The following is a 20,722-nucleotide window of genomic DNA, read 5'->3' as shown; positions in this document are numbered from 1 at the left end:
TAGAAACAACGGTTTCCTGGGGATTTGGATTCAGTTGTCAAAACAGCTCTGGTTTGAAACTCTGCATATAAAGTCCAAGCCCCGAAGCCTGTGATTCTGAAGCTGTGTCTCTGGGTCTCTCCTGTTTGCAGAACTTCCCATCCGTATCTTTTTATACAGATTTCCAAAGGCCCAGTGGCTCAGTCGGACAGGCATTGGTTCACCCCAGGCTCTGCCACATACTGGCTGGGTGACCTCTGACAAGTCAGTGCCTCCCTCTGGGCCTCAGCTTCCCCTCAATTTCAGTTTGTGAAAAGCAGAATTATTGCTACTTCTATGGCCTAGACCTCGAGTGCCCTCCCTCCACCAGGTAGCCACGCTCTCGTTTCCTTCCCTAACTTGGACATGGACTCATGGTCACCTGGAGTAAAACCTTTATTTTTCCATCACTCCCTGTGGCTCAAGGTAGTCATGGGACTAATTCCGGCCAGGGAGACGTTTAAACAAATGTCACCTGCAACTGCCTGGAAGGACCCTAAGAGGGAGACGTGAACTCTCTCCTGCCTGCTGACTGGAATGCGGTTGTGATGCAGGAGCTGAAGCAGCCATTTTGGGCCATGAGGAGAGAGCCACATGCTGAGGATGACAGAACCTCCAAGAAGAAGGAACTCTAGTCATTGGCATCTGTCTTGGACCAGCTGTTTCTGAACTCATTTCACCATGAGAGAAAAATAAGCTTTCTGGGGCGCCTGGGTGGCTCAGTCGGTTAAGCGTCTGACTCTTGATCTCAGCTCAGGTCTTGATCTCACAGTCATGAGAGCCCCATATTGGGCTCCAGTCTGGGCATGAAGTCTACTTAAAAATAAATAAATAAATAAATAAATAAATAAATAAGCAAGCTTCCTTCCTTAAGCCATGGCTACTTTATTTCTTGTCCTTGCAACCTGTTGGAATCCTAATCGCTACCTGGTATTGGGAGGATTACATGAACTGATTCCTGTAAAGATGTTAGCACAGTGCCTGGCTCCTAGAAATCACTCAATACGGCATAATGTGTGTATTACTTTTTGTTTTCAGTTTATTTATTTCGAGAGAGAGAGATGAAGGCAGGCTCTGCCCTGTCCACGCAGAGCCCGAAGCGGGGCTTGAGCTCACGAAGCGTGAGATGGTGACCTGAGCCGAAGTCGGATACTTAACTAAGCCACCCAGGTGCCCCAATGTTTCTATTACTTTAAAGGGATTGTGGATTGTGGCTGGACAATCGTGGGTGTCATTTCTGACTTGACTGAGCTCCCTGAGCTGGTGTGTGTGTGTGTGTGTGTGTGTGTCCTCAAGGACTACTGCCAGGATCTCCTACGTGGGGTGGGGGTGGGGGGGTCATCTGTTTATTCCCAGGGCTTTGGTCTGGGTAAAGCTGGCTCCCACCCTCAGACAACTCCTACTCTGTCTGCTTCTAGAATCTTCTCTCTTAATTTCTAGTCACCCGGTCTGGGGCCCCGGCCTGGAAGCTGTGGGCTGTGCTATAATTCCTCAGTGTTTCCTCAGCACACGGAGTGCTCCAGGGACGAAACTGGCCCAGATGATCCCTTATTGCCTTTTTTATCCAGGAATTAAGGCCCCCTGGGCACAGCTCTGGAGGAGGCTGGGAAGGACAAGGGATCAGCCACCCCAGCTCTGATTCCTTAAAAGTAGAAATCTGAAAACAAGAGCCCTACAGGATGCGGCACAGTCGTGCTGAGTACCTTTGTCCCTGCTGCTCCTGCCAGCTGAGGCGCTCGCTTGGCCCCCAGCCACAATAACGCGAGTATTATGTGTCGAGCCCCTGCTTGGTGCTAAACCCCTTCCGTGCACTCTCTCATTTAATCTTCATGCCGTGCCTGGCATCCAGCCCACTTCGCAGGTGTGGAAGCAGAGGTTTCGTGGTCAAAGAGCACGCCCTGCATCACATGCTCGTCTGGAGTTAGGCTCCGAGGCTTGGGTTAACCAAGACGCCAGCCACCCTCCTAAAGTTGCCTTTTCCCCCTGGAGCCCTCCGCCCTGAACTCTGCTCCCATTAGGTGCTACGGATGGTCGGGGTCCCTGCAATCGTCAGTTACCCCGGGAGACAGGAGTCTCAGGCAGGGCTGGCCTCAGAATCCCTCTGCTCATTCACAGGAAGCAAACATTTTCCTTCCACACAGGAAATGCTTTATGGCTCCTTTTTGATTAGAAGAGCGATTTATGCTCTTCTAAGACATGCAGATGATACATAAAGGTGTAGAGAAACGCGTGAGCTTTCTGCCTAAGGAACCATGCGTGTGAATGTGTAGTGAGCCCTCCTGTGGGTCAGCCCGGGAGCGGGTAGTGTAGACAGGGGTGCTCAGCAGAGACTCATCCCTGCTCCCAGGAACTCCCTGCCAGCGCGTGGACCTGGGTCCAGCTCATTTTCCAGGCAAAATCACATGACACGTTTTTTCAAAAAGAATGGGGCCATCCTGTGGAACTGTCACAGTTTTTCTCTTACTATCATCTGATGATGTCCTTCCAGTCCCTAAAAGGAAAATAGACGCTACGGAGTGTGGCTTCACCAGGACTGCCTGAAAGCAAATGGCTTCGGCTTCGGGTTCCCAGGTGAGAAATGCATTCCTCCGGTGAATACCCGCCCCGCCACAGCCTGTTCCCCTCTCTCTTCCACCGTCCCCACCTGTAAAACAAACAACACTGCTCTCCCATATTCTGTCAAAGAGCAAATGAGATAACACATCCGTAGCACAGTGCCTGACACACAGTAGGTGTTTCAAAAATGCTGGGCTCCTTCTGCTAGGACTTTGTTTTGCATATGAGCCTAGTAGGGTGATTTTGTCTTGAGTTTTATTGTTTCCAACCTGGGGTGCTGAGGCTGAGGTGCTCATGTTTCCTGGCTTAGGAGACATTCACATTACTGTCTGCAAGCGTCTTCCGTGTGTCATTCATTCATTCATTTCCATTTATCCTCACACCCCACTCTTGTCCACCCCTCCCGTACATGCCCCACAGGCAGCCAGTCTGATCCGTTTGATGTCCTTTTATTTATATTTGTCCCCGGAAAACATGTTTTGTGTGCATGTGTTTTTTTATTTACCGGAACGGTACGGTGCCGTGGGTTGCATCCTGCTTATTGTTTCCTTCGTGGTGCTGTGATATTAACATCCACCCGTGCTGTCGTGTCCGCATCTCGGACTGCCCGGACGGTGTTCCCTGGTGTGGGTCCACCATAGTTTGCCCCTCCGTTTGTGTTAGGGGCAGACCCTTACAGGGACTCAGCTTGTTGCCAGCGTAGATGGCGTGGTGGTGACCAGTCTCTCGTGTAGCCCCCCACCCCTGTCCTGCGGCCTCGGGTGAAATTTCTCTGCGGTGGATTGCCCTCGGCTGCCCTCCCAATCAGTACTTGCATACGATGCCAACATTAGCAAGTTTCTTCTGATTGACCCCACCGGGGGTCACTGCATCGGGACCCCTCCCATCCTCTGCTTGGGATCATTTTTGGAAAGCCAAACGTAAGTGTAACTTTGTAAAGGTCTTCGTAGCTATTTGGGATCCCCGCCAACTTCAGAGCTCCGGGGGCTGCTCAGAGCCTCATTGTCCTCACTTGTACGATGAGGAGAGGGGGTTAGATCATCTGGAAAATCAGCAGAGCAGAAAGGGTCAGAAGACCTTGGGTTTGAGTCCTAGCTCCGCCATTTACCAGCTATGTGCTCTTGAGCAAGTGGCTTCACCTGTCTGAGCCTCTGCTTCCCCATCTGTAACAGGGGTCCCTAAAAGTATCCATTTCCGAGGGTATTGTAAGAGATAATGAGATAATGCATGGAAAGCTCTTTGCCCCTTGCCTAGCTGTTCCCCACAGCCACTCTTACTGCTGTTGACGTGAAGACTGATGATGGTTGAAATAACGAGAGAGCATAACTCCAGGTTCTGATCATCCTGAGCCTATGATAAACGCAGTAGCGCAACTAATGGCTTGACCGACTGCAGTTCATTTCTTCCCCTGCATTTCCCCATACCACCTGGAGGGGGCAGTAATAAGTCACCAGCCTGTGACCTAAGCAATGAACATTCGGAAGATTCAGAAAAAGTCCTCTGCTGAACCTCTTTCTACGGGTTTCAAATCACGAATCCTGTCATTGGATTTCTTTCCTGCGCCCATCCCCAACCTGGCCCCCGCCAACGTTTTTAAAAGGCTGGTAAGTTGAACACATTCTCCTCAGCAAGTGCCGGTCTTCTATCTAGCCTGCTGGGGTTAGCTGGCCTCCCGTGTAAATTTTAATGCAGGTGTTCAGTTTTCATTGTTTGCTGTGCACGTGGACCCTACTCTAATGGGACAGTATATCTCACTTTTATGGAGTAGACGTATGCCAGGCTGCAGACTGGCTTTTCTCTAAATCATTCTCTCGCGCTGGATCCCACTTTCTAGTATATACCTGTATTTCTTTTTCGGGTTTTATTTTTAAGCAATCTCTACACCCAACGTGGGGCTCAACCTCACAACCCCGAGGTCAAGAGTCGCACGCTCTACCGACTAAACCAGCCAGGCACCCCAGTATATACCTGTATTGATATGTGCAACAAATGTTTATTGAGCACCTAGTATGGTCCTGCCAATGTGTTCTCCACAAGGGAAGGCAGGTATTGAACTTTCAGTGCCTAGGAGAAGGCAGATATGGAACAACGAATTACACAGATAATAAGTTAAATTAAAATGTCACAAAGTTATTATACTGCATTACACTATGCTATGATCTAGTATGCAAACATACACAAACACAGGCACACAGAGAAGTATGGGAAGAGATAGAGCAAAATGTGACTGTTGATTTTCTTTGGATGATGGGTGTATTGAACAGGATTCTTTCAGTTGCAAGACTCAAACGCAATTTAAACTCAGTTAAGTAGGGAAAGGGATTTGTTGTCTCGTGTATTAAGCTGAATGATATGAAATTGTCTTTGGAGGGAGGGGGGTCAAAAGTTGCCAACTGTTGGAATTGCATATGGCTCAATTTAATAACTGAAAACTCTATTAAAATACTGGCTTCAGGTGTAGTTGGATCCAGGTGCTCAGACAATGTCAGAAATCTCTCTCTCCCTATGTCTCAGCTCTCCTTTCTTCTGTGGAGTTGGCTTCATTCTCAGGCAAACTCTCCACACACTGAGGCAAGACTGGCCACTTCCTGCTCCCAACCTCTTTGCAACTTAGGACAAGTAAAAAGAAAAAAAAAAAGAAGAAGAAAAGCCTCTTTCTCTCCGATTCCAGGGAAAGTTCTGGGCAGAGCTCTAATTGGCCGGGATTGGTTGTGCTCCCTTCCGTGAACCAATCACTGTGGCCAGGGCTGGGATGCTCTAATTGGCCATTTCTGGGTCACGTGCTCCTCCCCTCACCCCACCCCCACCCCCACCCCCACCCCCAGCCTGGGGATGGCGTCAGCCGCTAATTAGCTGGGTGGAGAGTGAGACATGTATGGTTTTAAATTTGAGCACGGCTACTAGATGAAATGGAAAGACATGGCTGCCTCAGAAAGATTTCAAGCAATTTTTTTTCTTTATTCTTTTTTTTTTTTTTTTTTTTTGCCTCTCTACGTTTCCTAAATTTCTACAATGAACATGAATTACTTGCAGAAAAACATTCTCAAGTTATTAGAAAGAAACCCAAAGGTATTGAAAATGGAATTTGGACACGAATGTGGCCTGGCGTTATTCCAGGCCAATAATGGCTTTCTGTGTTATCCTCCAGGTACGATTTGCATTTTAACCAGAGTCAAAACACCGTGACTCCAAGGAGAGTGTAATGAAGGAATTTAGGGCACAGAGCGAGCCCAGGAGGCCCTGGAGCCCATTGTCTGCCTTCTCTAGGGCCATATTGCCACGAGATCCGGTTGACCTTGAAAAGCTTTCATGCGGATTAAATCAACAACCTCAGAAGTGGTGTTTAGCTCTGAAACTCAGTTTCCTCACCGGCCAGGTGAGGATAACAACAGTTCCTTCCTTACAGGATTGCTGTGAGATTAGCGAGCCAGCACAGGTAAGCACAGTCCTAAAACAATGGTCACCCCGTTCCTGCTCCTCCAGAAGGCCCTCTTCCCAGGCAGGCCGTGGGGGACTGAGCAAAGCTGAATTCAAAGCCAGCCCTGCCATGTACCAGCTGTGTGGCCTCCCACAGGACATGAAACCTCATGGCATCTGAGTTCCCTCACCTGAAAACTGGGCATGAAATGATTCTCGGTGCAGAACTGAGAGAATCTGACAGGGTAGCATTAAAAAAAATTTTTTTAAGTTTATTCTGAGAGAGATTGAGAGCAGGAGTGGGGGAGGGAGAGAGAGAGAGAGAGAGAGAGAGAGAGAGAGAATCCCAAGCAGACTCCGCACTGACAGTGTGTAGCCTGATGTGGGGCTCAAACTCATGAACCTGTGAGATCATGACCTGAGCCGAGATCAAGTCAGACAGTTAACCCCACCGACTGAGCCACCCAGGCACCCCGCCAGGGTAGCATTTTAATAAAACAACTTGATGCTTAGTGGACACTCTGTAAACGTTTGCTATTGTTCCCTTTCTGGTGACTTTTAACCTCTTTCCCAGAATCCACAGATCACATCCGTGTAATTAGAGACCGTGTTTTAGAAATATATTTACATGCATAACTATGATCATTACATAACACAGCGAGAAGGCAAATTCATGCAGAATCAGCAAGTTCCTAGGCTATGATTTTAAAGATGTTGATTTCCTTCTTAAAATTTTTTTTAAAGCTTATTTATTTTGAGAGAAAGAATGTGCGCAGTGGGGTCGGGGAGGGGCAGAGTGAGAGGGAGAGAGAATCCCACGTAGGGTCCCGCGTAGGCTCGAACCCCTGAATCGGGAGATCATGACCTGAGCTGAAATCAAGAGTCAGACGCTTAACTCACCAAGCCAGCCAGGCTCCCCCGATTTACCTTTTCTATTTAAAAAAGATAGGGGCGCCTGGGTGGCTCAGTCGGTTAAGCGTCCGACTTTGGCTCAGGTCACGATCTCACGGTCCGTGAGTTCGAGCCCCGCGTCGGGCTCTGTGCTGACAGCTCAGAGCCTGGAGCCTGCTTCCGATTCTGTGTCTCCCTCTCTCTCTGCCCCTCCCCCGTTCATGCTCTGTCTCTCTCTGTCTCAAAAATAAATAAAAAACGTTAAAAAAAAATTTAAAAAATAAAAAAGATATACGTCCAGCTGTTCCAAAATGCTAAATTACCAAAGGTGTTTACTTATAAAATTTTCTGAAGCATGACTTGGGGGCTGATATTTCACACCTTGAGTTGTCTGTCCATCCATCCATTCATCTTTCCTTTTCTTCCTTCCTTTCCTCCTTCCTTCTTTCTTTCCTGCCATCCTTCCACCCATCCATCCATTCATGAATCCATATGGCCATCCAGTCATTCATCCATATATCCATCAATCCATTCATCTGTTCATTCACCCATCCATCCACACACACCCCCACCCCCATTCATCCCTTCAACATATAATGGATGCTGTGTGCCAAGTCCTTGTTCTGGATGCTGGGCACACAGTGACAAATAGGACAAACACGGTTCCTGACCTCACCGAACTTACTCCAGGTTCCTGGGAAGCAGAACGTGACTGAAAAGGCTGAGGCTGAGCACTGATCCGGGGACTCAGCTTGGTCCCCAGGGGGGTGAGGTGGTCCTCTGGGACACCAGGTGAGTCATTCTCTGCGGTGGAAGCCCCTCCCTGCAGGTGGATCCGTGAACCACCCAGGAATGGTCAGCGTGGGTGGGATTTTTAACAGGAAGAGGTGGATGTCCTTGTGTGCAGGGGCCTTGAGCCATCAACTGGCATGTTCACGTGATGTCACTTTTTTACACCCGAAATTTAAGATTGGGCTTATACCCATTTAAAAAAAAATTTTTTTTAACGTTTATTCCCTTTTTGAGAGACTGAGACAGAGTGCGAGCAGGGCAGGGGCAGAGAGAGAGGGAGACACAGAATCTGAAGCAGGCTTCAGGCTCTGAGCTGTCAGCACAGAGCCCGACATGGGGCTTGAACCCACGAACCGTGAGATCGTGACCTGAGCCCAAGTCAGACACTTAACCGGCTGAGCCACCCAGGCACTCTGGGCTTATACCCATTTTGAGTAGACCCTCACCCTCCTGAGTTTAGCTTCAACTAATCTGAATGGGGTTTTGTTACAGCCAGCATGCCCTTACTGCAGCCCGTGAGGATTATTTTGCTTAATCTTTGTAACAGCACTGCGAAGCTGGATCTGTTACTGACACCAACTTAGAGAAGAGGAAAGACAATCTCAGACAGGTGAAGTGGCTTGGCCTGGGTCAGACACTCAGAGGCGGGGCTTGTGCCCAAGTCCTAAGCTGGATTTGAAGGCGAATGTAGGGGAGGGCACTCCAGGCGGCATAAATTGCGTGCAGGGGAGCTGGGAGAGGGCCCACGGGCATTGCCTTGCAGTTCTGCGCAGGGAGGAGATCGAGGACGTGAACTAGGCACACAGATCTGATCGCCGCTCTCCCCAAGCACGTTGGGCCCCTGTGTGCTGGAGAATGCCGACCTAGAGGAGGGTTACTCCACACTGCCCCATTATGAGCACACACCACACTCCCCCACCCCCTCACCCCCCCCACCCCCCGCTACCCTGGCGGAGGCTCGTGCAGTGACAGCTCTTATGACAGCCTGGACCAGGGGCCTTTTTCTGCAAACAGATTACATCATTACCTTGAGAGACGCTGCGTTGTGAGCATGACAGTTTTATGGCCTGTAGATCCCTACAACTGGAACCATCTGGACTTTTAAAAGCTTGGTAATGCAACAACATAAACAGGCCTCTGCGTGAGTCTCACTGCGTGCTGAGATTCAGAACGAGGAGTTTGCCGTCGGGGAGGCAGCCAGGTCTGATGAGGACTCAGGCTCTTAAGGGTTTAGGCAGGGTGATTTGCTGTGCAGCCCCAGGCAGATGTCTCCCCTTTTCTGGGCTTCACTTTTCCTCCTTACTGAGCCTGTTTTCTCAACGCGTAGGGAGGCTTGGAATGAGAAATGATACGCGTGTTCTTTGTTCAAACCACCCCTAAGCCCCTTCTCTCAAGATCCCAGGGCTTCCCACCATCCTGCCACCCCCAGTTATGGAAACATCGGTTCCAAGTGGCTAGGACGTGATGTGTGTGCCCAGGGTGACGGGGATGCTCACAGCAGAGCTCCGTCTGAGGCCCTAAGTGATCTGCACGAAGGGAACACACAGACGTAGCTGCAGAAATGCCGGCACACACCGGGGGCGTGAATGAAATATTCTTCTTAAAGGCCAGGCCTTCCCTCCATCACAGCACAGGTCTCCTTGCCTCCAGCCCAGGTTTTCGGTACCTGACCTGAAGGAGACCATGAACAGACTGCTTTCAGGCCGAGCTGATGAGCCGTCTGTTTTCACGTTGTCACCCGGAAGGACAGAGTCCAGAGACATTTCCAGGTGTGGTATGTGGGGGATTGGGGAAGCTTTCGAGCCCCCAGAGCTCAGTCGGGGGAGGAAGGCAGAAGGTGAATGGTGACAGACAAGTCGATACCATGTGGCTCATGAGGTTCTGCGGCAGCGACCCACGTAGCAAGCAGATTAAGAAGAATGATAACAGGAAGTTATTGTCAACAACACAATTGTGGACACATGGCCACTCTCATGCCTCAGTGTATAAATTGGTCCCTGTAGGGAAATTTTGCCGTAGATACTGAGAATTTAGAATGTCCAGACTCTTTGATCCAACTATTCACTACTAGGGATTTATCCTAAGGCAAAAATTGGACAAGTGCAAATATTTGTATTATAGGGTCACTTGAAAGCTTGTGAGTGAAAGCTTGTAAGTCACACAAATGTCTGACCAATGAGACAGATTTTGTAAAATATACTTCTGCCCCACAGTGGAATATATACAGCTATGTTGTTGTTTTTTTTATGAGCCTGACATCCTGACATCCTTTCCTAGGCATAGAAATGATAAGGCTATTTCTGTTTTGAAACGTGGAATTAAATGATGTCAGAAGGGGGCCTGGGTGGCTCAGTCGGTTAAGCTTCCGACTTCAGCTCAGGTCAAGAGCTCACGGTTCGTGAGTTTGAGCCCCGCCTTGGGCTCTCTGCTGTCCACACAGAGCCTGCTTCGGATCCTCTGTCCCCCTCTCTCTCTGCCCCTCCTCTGCCCATTCTGTCACTCTCTCAAAAATAAGTAAACTTAAAAAAACAAAGATCTTTAAAACATGATGTCAGAAAACTAGACTCCATTCACAAGACTCTTACTTTTCTCCATCCCCATGGTTTGCTCACAGAGAAGGTTCTTCTCGTTCAGCTTCCTGGACGTCATCTTGCCCAAAGTTCCCAGATCTTCCCAGGGGCTCCAAGCCCTGCTGGAAGTGAAGGCTTTGTTTTCTGAACTTCACTCTCCTGTTGTGTTTCATTGTCTGCCTGGTATTAAGGTGAGCTATGCCTGTGCCTTCCATGCCTTCCTGAACTTGGCTAGATCCATGTCTGAAACACCTTTGATCCCCAGGGCATGGATAATTGTGGGGAAGGAGTAAATGATGCCTAGCACATTCTCTAACATGAGAGAGTTTATGTGAGGCCCTGCAGCTAATTTCTATACCAAATGCCTTAGTGTCGCTTGATATTCTGGCTGGTGTTGCCTTGAACTTGCCCCACGTCCTCATGAAGGTCAGCACCAGCTCCTGCTTGCTGTGATGCCTGTGATAAAGAATCCACAAATGTGTGAAACTGCCAAACTAAAGGGGGAAGGAAGAAAAGGTGCTGACCTAAGTAACTTTGGAAACGTGCAGAGTCTGAGAGACTAAAGGATACCGGAATTGAAGAATTACGTGAATGGATGGTGCATGGTGGGAACCAGGCTTCTCATTGTTGAAGTATAAAATGAACAAGGGTAGGAGGCTAGATGATTCATGTGGTAATAGATTAGAGCTGGGGACATCAGTATGAACTCATGTATAGCTTAATATATGTACATGCTGGGGTTTTAGTGTGTGTTTCTTTTTTATTTTAGAGAGAGCGAGGGGCGCCTGGGTGGCGCAGTCGGTTGAGCGTCCGACTTCAGCCAGGTCACGATCTCGCGGTCCGTGAGTTCGAGCCCCGCGTCAGGCTCTGGGCTGATGGCTCGGAGCCTGCAGCCTGTTTCCGATTCTGTGTCTCCCTCTCTCTCTGCCCCTCCCCCGTTCATGCTCTGTCTCTCTCTGTCCCAAAAATAAATTAAAAACGTTGAAAAAAAAAATTTAAAAAAAAAAAAGAGAGAGCGAGTGTGAACAGGGGAGAGGGACAGAGGGAGAGAGAGAGAGAGAGAGAGAGAGAGAGAATTTTAAGCAGGCTCCATGCTCAGGGCGGAGGCTGACTCAGGGCTTGATCCCATGGGAGCATGACCTGAGCCAAAATCGAAAGTTGGACACTCAACCGACTGAACCACCCATGTACCCCATACATATTGTTACACACAGAAATATTTATATACACTTGTGTATATGTAGGTCAGCGTGCTGACAGACAGTTCCTGCTCTTCACTGAGAGGGCCTAGAAGCAATGACACCCCAGTAGCAACACAAACATCTAACGCCTGGGTCTTGGTTTAAAACCCCATTCTCCCATAAAAGGAACCAGGGATTGTAGGAGAAATGGCTGATTCAATGACCAGGACGGTAAATATGCAAGGTGAGCCGGGAGCACCTTATCCTGCCATACTGTAAGAATGCGCTCCAAACTAAAAACGAAAAAGAAATTGGGGTATGTCAAAGGAACAAAGGAACCAACTGAGAAGCTCCCAGGGGCCCAAGCTGGGACAATGTGAACCAGATAAATAAAGAATTATTGGATTATAACTCAACGTGTAAAACAAATAGCCATGAGTCCATACTGATATAAATAAATGATTGAATAACTTAAATGGGAAAGAGACACAAGTATCCCATGCGGAAGAATTCCAAATAATTTATGTAGATACTCTGCCCTCAAGGAGGGGGAGCATAACTCTTCACTTCTCAAGTGTGGGCCAAGTGTGGGCTGTGCAGGTTAACTTCCCTCCAAAGTGTACGGGATGGAAAGGGGGCAAATGAGCACCTTGACAGTGGAGAAATCTGACAGACAGTACCTCAGCCAGATGGGATCAAGGCCCACATCAGGGGTCACGTGTCATGTTAATGCTATGTATCCTTGATATGATGTGATGAAAATTTTACGTCTCCAGTCTTCCTCCCCAAAACCCATAACCCCAGTCAATTTGTTAAGGGAAAAAAATCAGACAAGGGTGCCTGGCTGGCCCAGTTGGAAGAACGTGCGACTCTTGATCTCATGAGTTCAAGCCCCACGTTGGGTGTAGACATTACTTAAATAAACGAATGAGAACTTAAAAAAAAAATTTTTTTTTGGTACTAATAGAGACATTCTACAAAATACCTAACCAGTACTCCTGAAAAGTGTCACGGTCATCCAAAATGAGGCAAGTCTGTGAAACCTAAGGAGACATGGCAACTATATGAAAGGTGCCATCGTGGATGGGATTCTGGATGCCAGAAGGGAAGTTAAGTGAAAAGTAAGGAAAATGTGAATAAAATATGAAGTCTGGTTAATAATTAGGCATCAGTATCAGCTCATCAGCTGTAACAAATGTACCGTATTGAGGTAAGATGATACTAATAGGCAAAACTGAGCGGGGATACGTGGGAAGTCTCCGTACTCTCTTCTCAAATTTTCTGTCAGTGTAAAACTTTTCTAAAAAAGTTCAGTCTATCTTTTAAAAAATTACCAATTAGGTGCAGGTGAAGAATGATATCTTGAGTTTTCCTTAGTTAACTTTCTTTGTTTACTGTTGCTGTGAAGCGTTTTCATGTATGTGGTGGCTACTTCTATTTCTTCTGTGGATTGCTGATTGTCACGTTGTAGGGTTATTTGTTATGCGGCATTATTGCAGCCATAGCTAACTGATACAATCTTACTGAATTCCTGCAGCCCTATGAAGTATTATTTGTCCCCTTTCCATTATTCAAATATCCATTAAACAGACGAAGCAATGGAGACCCAGAGAGACTAAGTCATTTCCCCAAATTCAGACTCAGTGTCTCACCTAAGCTTTGAACCCACGGCTGTCTGACTCCAGAATTTTCTGACCACCACGCTATACTGTGAAGTACCATGAGTGATGATGGCAGGGGGAGGGGAGGGAATCCTGACAGCTAGTTGGGCGTCCAGTGACGAGCTTTGAATTCTGCGCTTTCGTGTAGGGATGCCAGTATGCCAAAGAGGGGCACCATGCAGCTAAACTAGAAATGATAGAGGATATCCTCGGGGCGCCTGGCTGGCTCAGTCGGTGGAGCGTGCGACTCTTAATCTCAGGGTTGCGGGTTCGAGCCCCACGTTGGGTGTAGAGATTACTTAAAAATAAAATCTTAAAACAAGGAGATCCTCGAGTGGCTGCCATGAGAAATGGCTCGTGAGGGCACCAAACTTCCTGTCCCAAGCAGGGGGGCTGGGGTAGGACACTCCAGACTCTGCTGAGAACAGCAAAATGGGCTCTCTGGAGTTGTGCCTGGAAGAAATGTGATTGTCAGGTGCTAGCAGGCAGCACAATCCCATGTCATACATTATCATAATTTAACGTCAAGGCTCTGAATACTGGAGCCAGGAAGCACTGTCTCCTCTCAAGAATGCTTAACCAACGCCCAAGATGTGGGGGCCCCCACTCACTGGCCCCTGCCTTCCCAGGGCTCGACCTCAAGGAGCTGGACTGAAATCTGAAGGTTCTGGGCTCAAGAACCAGGTTTGACTTCTGGCCCGGCTGACTGTGCTGTGTGGCCTGGGGCAAGTCAGCTCAGTGCTCTGGTCCTTGGTTTGTTCATTAGAAAATGAGAACCGTAGCCCTTGCCCTACTGACCTCACGGAATTTTCCAGTGGATAAATCATAGTACTGATGGTTACCGCACACTCTCCACATACCAGAATTTTGCATGCATCGACTCTTTGAATACTCACAGCAATCTCAATGGGCGGGTGCTTATACTATCCTCGTTGTACAGATGGAAAAACAGGTCTGGAGGCAAAAACAGACTTGTCACTTGCCTGAGGTCACCCAGCCTGCAAAGATTAAGTCAGAATTTAGAGCCCATCTTGTTCACCAAAGAGGATGTCACTCACCATATTCCCATATGATGCTAGACGGAAAAAAAGCTTGAGGGACTTGGGACCCTTGGGGAAGAAATTGGCGGGGGGGGGGGGGGGGGGCAGGCTGGAGAAGCAGGATAGGGTGGGCGTGGTTACCAGCCAGGGCTTGGTCCTTATCGCCGGTTGGGGGTTTGGAGAAGCAAGGTGCAGAGAGAAACCAGCCTGAGTGGACAAAGCTGGCAGAGGGGACAAAAGAGAGTTGTGGCAGCTGCCCAAAAATAATGCAAATCTGGTGAAGACAGAAACACCGGAAGGGGAGTTTTAGGAAGCTTTGCTCACAGATGGGCTCTGTAATCTCCATCCTCTGGCCTCCGCTACACCTGCAGTAAAATCCCCGGGTTTTGCCAATGCCTTAAGAGGTGAATCCAGGTGCGCTTTGGATTTTGACAGCCTGAGACTGGCCACAGAGTGGCCAGGGGGCCGACCCCATTCCTCCGCCCTGGGCTCCTTGGCATGAGCCTGCCTCAGGCCCAGGACAGCCCCAGGGAGTCCGCAGGCTGCGGTTTCCAGAAGCTCTGGCTCTGAGGCCATCAAGGACAACAGATTTGTTTTTTTTTTAAGTTTATTTATTTAGAGAGAGAGAGCGCCGCAGGGGAGCGGCAGAGAGAAAGGGAGAGAGAGAATCCCAAGCAGGCTCTGTGCCGTCTGCGCAGAGCCTGATGTAGGGATCCATCCCACAAACCGTGAGACCATGACCTGAGTGGAAATCGAGAATCAGACGCTCAACCAACAGAGCCACTCCTGCACCCCAAGGACAACAGCTTTTTAAATTTTTTTTTTTTAACATTTATTTATTTTTGAGACAGAGACAGAGCATGAACGGGGGAGGGGCAGAGAGAGAGGGAGACACAGAATCCGAAACAGGCTCCAGGCTCTGAGCTGTCAGCACAGAGCCCGACTCGGGGCTCGAACTCACAAACCACGAGATCGTGACCTGAGCCGAAGTCGGACGCTCAACCGACCGAGCCACCCAGGCACCCCAGGACAACAGCTTTTTAAAGGAGTTAACTGTTGGGGCGCCTGGGTGGCTCAGTCGGTTGGGCGGCCAACTTCGGCTCAGGTCACGATCTCTCGGTCCGTGAGTTCAAGCCCCGCGTCGGGCTCTGTGCTGACAGCTCAGAGCCTGGAGCCTGTTTCGGATTCTGTGTCTCCCTCTCTCTGACCCTCCCCCGTTCATGCTTTGTCTCTCTCTGTCTCAAAAATAAAAACGTTAAAAAAAATTTTTTTTTAAAGGAGTTAACTGTGCAGGCGTAGCATCCTAGCTGGGTCCTGGCCGAGGTGTCTTCTCGAACAGATGTGAGTTAGAGGCCCAGTCAGCCTTCTCTTTCCCTTCCTTTTACCTTTTCCTTGGCCATTCCTTCTTTCTCTTTCTCTCATTTTCTTCCTTCTCTCTCGCTTCCCATCTCCCCCTTTCCCTCCAGGTCCCGCTCTCTTGGACAGCAGGATCCTGGTGAGTTGTTTTGTTTTTTTTTTTTTTTTTTCATCATCTCATCTGGTAAAATATGGATCATTCACCTTCCATTCTCGGGGCTATTTTCTAAGCGTTTCTTCCACGTAGCTACACAACCTTCTTCCTTGTTAATGGCTACGTGATGTGCCACCAAGTACTCTCATTTGCATAACGGGCTCCCTGTTGTGGAACACTAGGTAGTTTCGAGGTTTTGTATCCTTACAGGTGAAAGTATTCATTTTTTCTGGTCTGCCGTGTGTGGGGCTCGTGGGTCCAAGTTAAGTGGGGGCCTGGGATGCACGAGGTAGATGATTGGCATGGGGTGGTAGTTCGTCCAGGAGCTGCTTCCTGCCTGCTCTCATCCCCAGGGCAGCTCTGAGTATACAGCAGGTGCCTCATGAATGCTGCCTGAGGATGCCTCTCGGCCTCTATTCCTGCACCTGGCATACTGCCTCAGTGTGCTCTCCATTGAAGCGTCCTCTTTCCCACCTGGCCGTGACCTTCCATAGCCTTTTTATCTCTATGTCCCCCGTGCCTGGCACCAGGAAGCCCCTCAGGAATGGAAGGGAAGGAAACAAGGTAAAGGAAGAGGAAGCCAGAGAATGCTCGCTTACTCTGGCCACCCCTCATTAATAGGGCCTGGGATTGCCGTGGGACATTAGTGACAGAACATGTTGACACTGTGTAATTTATTAGCCTGAACTATACAAATTATACCTTCCCCCAGGATGCCCGCGACGAGAAGCTGCTTTTCATGAGTTTATCCTGGGGACTCGAATAAATAAGCAGAGAAACAAAAAAACCTCATGAATTTTTTAAAGAGCTTATTGGAATCAGGAGAAAACCTGGTGTTCCGGGTGCAGAAGTAAGTATCCAATAGATCAGCATTCATTTCTCTTTACCCTCTGAAGTCTTTTTTAATCCTCTTGCTTGCCAGTGTTAATCCGTGTTTTTCTGTGAATTTCCCTCCAGATCGGCAAGCGAACAATACCCACCCAGGGGGCCTCTCCCCATGCATTTCCCACCACACTGGGGGAGGGGGGGGAGGCCAGTGCCTGGTGAAGGGTGGGCCTTGGAGCCCCAGAGGTGCTGTGACCCCATCCTCTGCCTGCACCTGTAGGGAGTGAGATTAGAGGTGTGGAATTGCCGCGCTGAGAGCCTTGGTGTCCTCTTAAAAAAAGCTTCTTGGCTATGAGAAACACCTGAGTTGATCATCCCCCAAATGTCAGCCTCGCCGAAAGTTAAGCGGTTTACAAGGTCTTGCTGAGAAATTCCATGTATTAGAAGCTAATAGAAGGTCAGCATTTTCCATTTCGATATTTTTTTTCTTCCTGCTGCCCAGGGTCTAGGTAATACTCCCTTTGGCATTTTGAAGACGCTTCTACGAATTGTGGCATGGTAGCTAAGCGCTTGATGGGATTTACCCTCCCAAAGCCTGTGAAACAGAAGTTGTTATTATGTCCATTTTATAAATGAGGAAATTGAGGCTTGAGTGGAGAGGGGTCCCTTGCCCAAAGTCACACACAGCAGGTGATGAAGCTGGGTTCTGTCTGATGTCTGTCGGAATCCAAAGCCCATGCTTCGATGCATTATGACTTCTTCCTCTACTCGGCACGTCGGGAATGTCTCCTCCCCTCCCTTCCCCTCTGCAGACGTCTTCCTCGGTGGTGACTCCGTAATCGATGCTAGCAGCCCGAGATCCAAGTTAGAGAACTGCAACCTTGAATAGGCACAGTGGACATTCCATCTCTGGTTTCCTGTAATTTCCTGCAGCCAAGGTCAGTGAACTATAGCCCTTGGTCCAAATCCGGCCGGCTGCCAGTTTATGTAAATAAAGTTTTATTGGCACTCAGCCACGCACATTCATTTACACATGGTCTGTGGCTGCTTTCAATGCTACAAAAGCACAGATGAGTAGTGGGACAGACACCATATGGTCCACAAAGCCTAAAATATTGACTTTTCAGGCAGTTAGAGAAAAAGTTTTCTGACTCCTACAATGCAGAGTTGTCAACGTTTATTACCCCAGAATCTAACGTGATAAATGATAACATCACTCCTATGAGTAGATGGCATTTTTGGAGGGCCAACTATGAGCCAGGCATTCTGCTAGTTGCTTTCGGGGGATGATCTCCTGGAATCCTCAAACAATAGCATCGAGCAGGTGCTCCAAGAGGTGAGTAACTGCCCATAGTCACAGTCACGGGGTCTGAGACACGACCCTTGAGCTGTCTGGCAGTTCATACACTGCAAAGTGTTCTACAGCAATAAAGCACCGTTTCCAGATTGTCTACCCAGTGCCTGGCATCATGCTGCATGCTGGGATGCAGCGTGATACATGACAAGCAAGGGACGGTCTCCATCCTTGGGAAACCCGTGGACTTATGGGAAAGACAGGCCTCCATCTATATCAGCTGGCGAGATGAGCAGTCAAGAGCTCACAGGAGGAAGAAGCATCTGAGAAGGTGAACTTCGAATTAGGTCTTTCATGACGACAGAAATGTGATCATTGAAATAGAAGAGAGAGAAGAACACCCCAGGGACAAGTTAAGCAAAGGCTTGGATTGAAATAATTGCCAGGCACCTGCGTCCAGGGTGAGTGAGGGGCAGAAGGGAGCAGAGGGTGGTCACAAACGACAATAGGACTTGTTCGAGACCGGAAGAGGAGAGGTTGGGATGTGATGCTGGGGACTTTGCAAATGTGTTTTCCTTCTCTTATCTAGAAAGAGCCTCAGGTTTTGCCATCCCTTTTCCATCTGGTAGGTAGTAGGTGCTCAAGAAATGCTTCCAAGAGTCAAAATGTCAGCCCTCGCAACAGGGAGCAAGCTTGCATTTGTCTGTCCTTGCGGGACACTCACATGGCAGCAGGCAGCAACAACCACCCAGGTGACAATGACTCATGCACCTGGGACCACCAGGCTTCCAAAGAGTTTCGAGTTTGAGGTTGACTCCATTGGGTCTCTGGAGAGGGGCTTCCCAGAAAAGTCTCCTACTTTCCTACCTGTACTCAGATGGCAGGACAGGGGTCTTGTGCCCTGAAAGAACTACCCGTGCATCATTGATCATTTGCTTGGGTTGGGTGAAGAGATGGGGAGAGCCCGGCCTTTGGGGCCATCACCGTCCCCCATCCACCGTCCGTAGGTTTCTGGTGTGTGACCTTGGGCAAGTTCCCTACTTTCTCAGAGCCTCAGTTTTCTCTTATATAAAATGGAGGCCATTCCTGTGTCATGGGGTTGTTGTGACAAGTACAGCCTGCCATATAGTAAAGGCCCAATATTTATGATCAGTTATTATTTTTACTATGATTAGCGATCAGATTTCTGTATCAGTCGGCATTTGCTGCCATTATGCCAACAGTCTGTGTGATTTATAAAAGCATTTATTTTTTGTTTCCTCTCACAGTTTCCTGGATCCGTTGGGGACGGCTCTGCGGGTTGGGTTTAACCATCTCCCTTGTCTTTTATCCTGGGACCGGTGCTCACCTAAGACATGCTCTTCTGAAGGCAGGGAACAGAAATTTCAAGAGAGGCGAGTGAAAACTCAGGCCCCGCCTAAGGCTTGCGCTCAGAACTGGCCCACAGTTATCTCAAAATATCCCATCGGCCAAAGCAAGTCACACGGCCCAGCCCAATAGCACGGGTGGAGAAAGGCGGAAGAATTGTGTCACTCCCACAGCTGCCAGGATTCCTGGCGCGGCTGCTGGCCATATGATTCCACCACCTACCCAACATTGCCTTCCGTATTTCGCACAGAAGGCTGTCTCCAATCACAGAGCATCTTAGAGATTGGTGACTGTCCATAGGACACTGTATGTTTTGTATCAGTGGGGTTCGGACGAGGCAGTCTCTAGCTGAATTTCCGGACCAAGATTAATTTGCTGCTGGAATGTGAAGACAGCCACCCTCACACCCCCACCGCGGGTCCAGCGTGAGGGAGAATAACCAGACAGCCCCCGTGTTGGATAATGACCGCCCAAATTCCAATACTCAGGGCCCAACATTGCCCGTTCAGTTTCCTCTGGCTGAAATTCTTGGTCGTTCCGCTGCTAAAACCAGGGTGGCTACTTACTCTGGGCACCAATGGCTGTTCTTAGCCATATTGATAAACAAGGCTTCCAAAATCATCTCAATACCAGAACAGTTCATTTAAAACAGAAGCAGCAACACCACCAATGACAAAATCGACAGGTCAGTCATGTGGCGTCCACCCTCGCCCAGGGGAGCCTGGTGATGAGTTGAGGAGTATTTTTGGACACGGACAACAGCAGGCCTGGCCCAGATCCACTCATTCCTTCAGTAGAGCTTCCCAGGGAGTTCCAGTTATTTCCCAGTTTGTTCCAGCCACACCACCTTTTGTGGCTTCGTTTGGGCATTGAGGTCATCGAGAGATAATTGACTTGGGCAAAGCAGAGAGTAGGGGGAGGAAAGATTCTTCGCTTACTCACCCACTCCCTAATTGCTGAGTGTCTTCAGGGTCCTGAGCTGGGGGTTCAAAGCTGAAGGAAGCAGAAGGTCCACTGTGCTGGCCGTTTAGCGCGGCAGATCCTCCTTCCACGTATCTTTTTTAGGGTAGGTGGTTGGCTTCCCATCAGCCCCCGCACGGCAGATGATTGGTTCAAGCTAATCCCGGCCGTACGATTCTCTTGCGGATAATTGGTTGAGGAGTTAGCATGTGACCCAGTTCTGCCCAATGAGAAGTGAGGGAAAAATCTGTCCTTTTGTGGCCTTTGAGAAACTTTCCCTCACGACTAAGGAGGAGTTGGAGGAAGGGGTGGGTGCTGCTCCCCCGCGTTTGCAGTACGTGCAGGTGTGACAGCCGCACTTTTGACAGCCATCTTGCCGCAAGGTAAGAGATGAAACTCGCTCCGGCAATGGCAGAATGGAGAGATGGGGACTATATCCTCACTGATATCATTGAGCTGCTAAGTCTTTTTTTTTTTTTTTTAATGTTTTTATTTATTTTTGAAGGACACAGAGAGACAGAGCATGAGCGGGGGAGGAGCAGAGAGAGAGGGAGACACAGAATCCGAAGCAGGCTCCAGGCTCTGAGCTGTCAGCACAGAGCCCGATGCGGGGCTCGAACTCACAAACCGTGAGACCGT

General features: G+C 48.9%; 1 long non-coding RNA gene across 1 annotated transcript; it reads right to left on the bottom strand.

Annotated features, from left to right (window-relative positions):
* Positions 1-4,543: 4,543 nt before the first annotated feature.
* On the bottom strand, positions 4,544-20,330 carry LOC125914075 (uncharacterized). The gene is made up of 3 exons (XR_007455195.1): positions 20,066-20,330; positions 13,983-14,084; positions 4,544-4,638 (listed from the first exon to the last, which is right to left on the bottom strand). It is a non-coding gene; the product is annotated as an uncharacterized LOC125914075 (long non-coding RNA).
* Positions 20,331-20,722: the final 392 nt, after the last annotated feature.

This window comes from Panthera uncia, assembly GCF_023721935.1.
Source record: "Panthera uncia isolate 11264 chromosome D3 unlocalized genomic scaffold, Puncia_PCG_1.0 HiC_scaffold_8, whole genome shotgun sequence".
NCBI lineage: Eukaryota > Metazoa > Chordata > Mammalia > Carnivora > Felidae > Panthera > Panthera uncia.
This window is presented reverse-complemented; position numbering and strand designations above follow the sequence as displayed.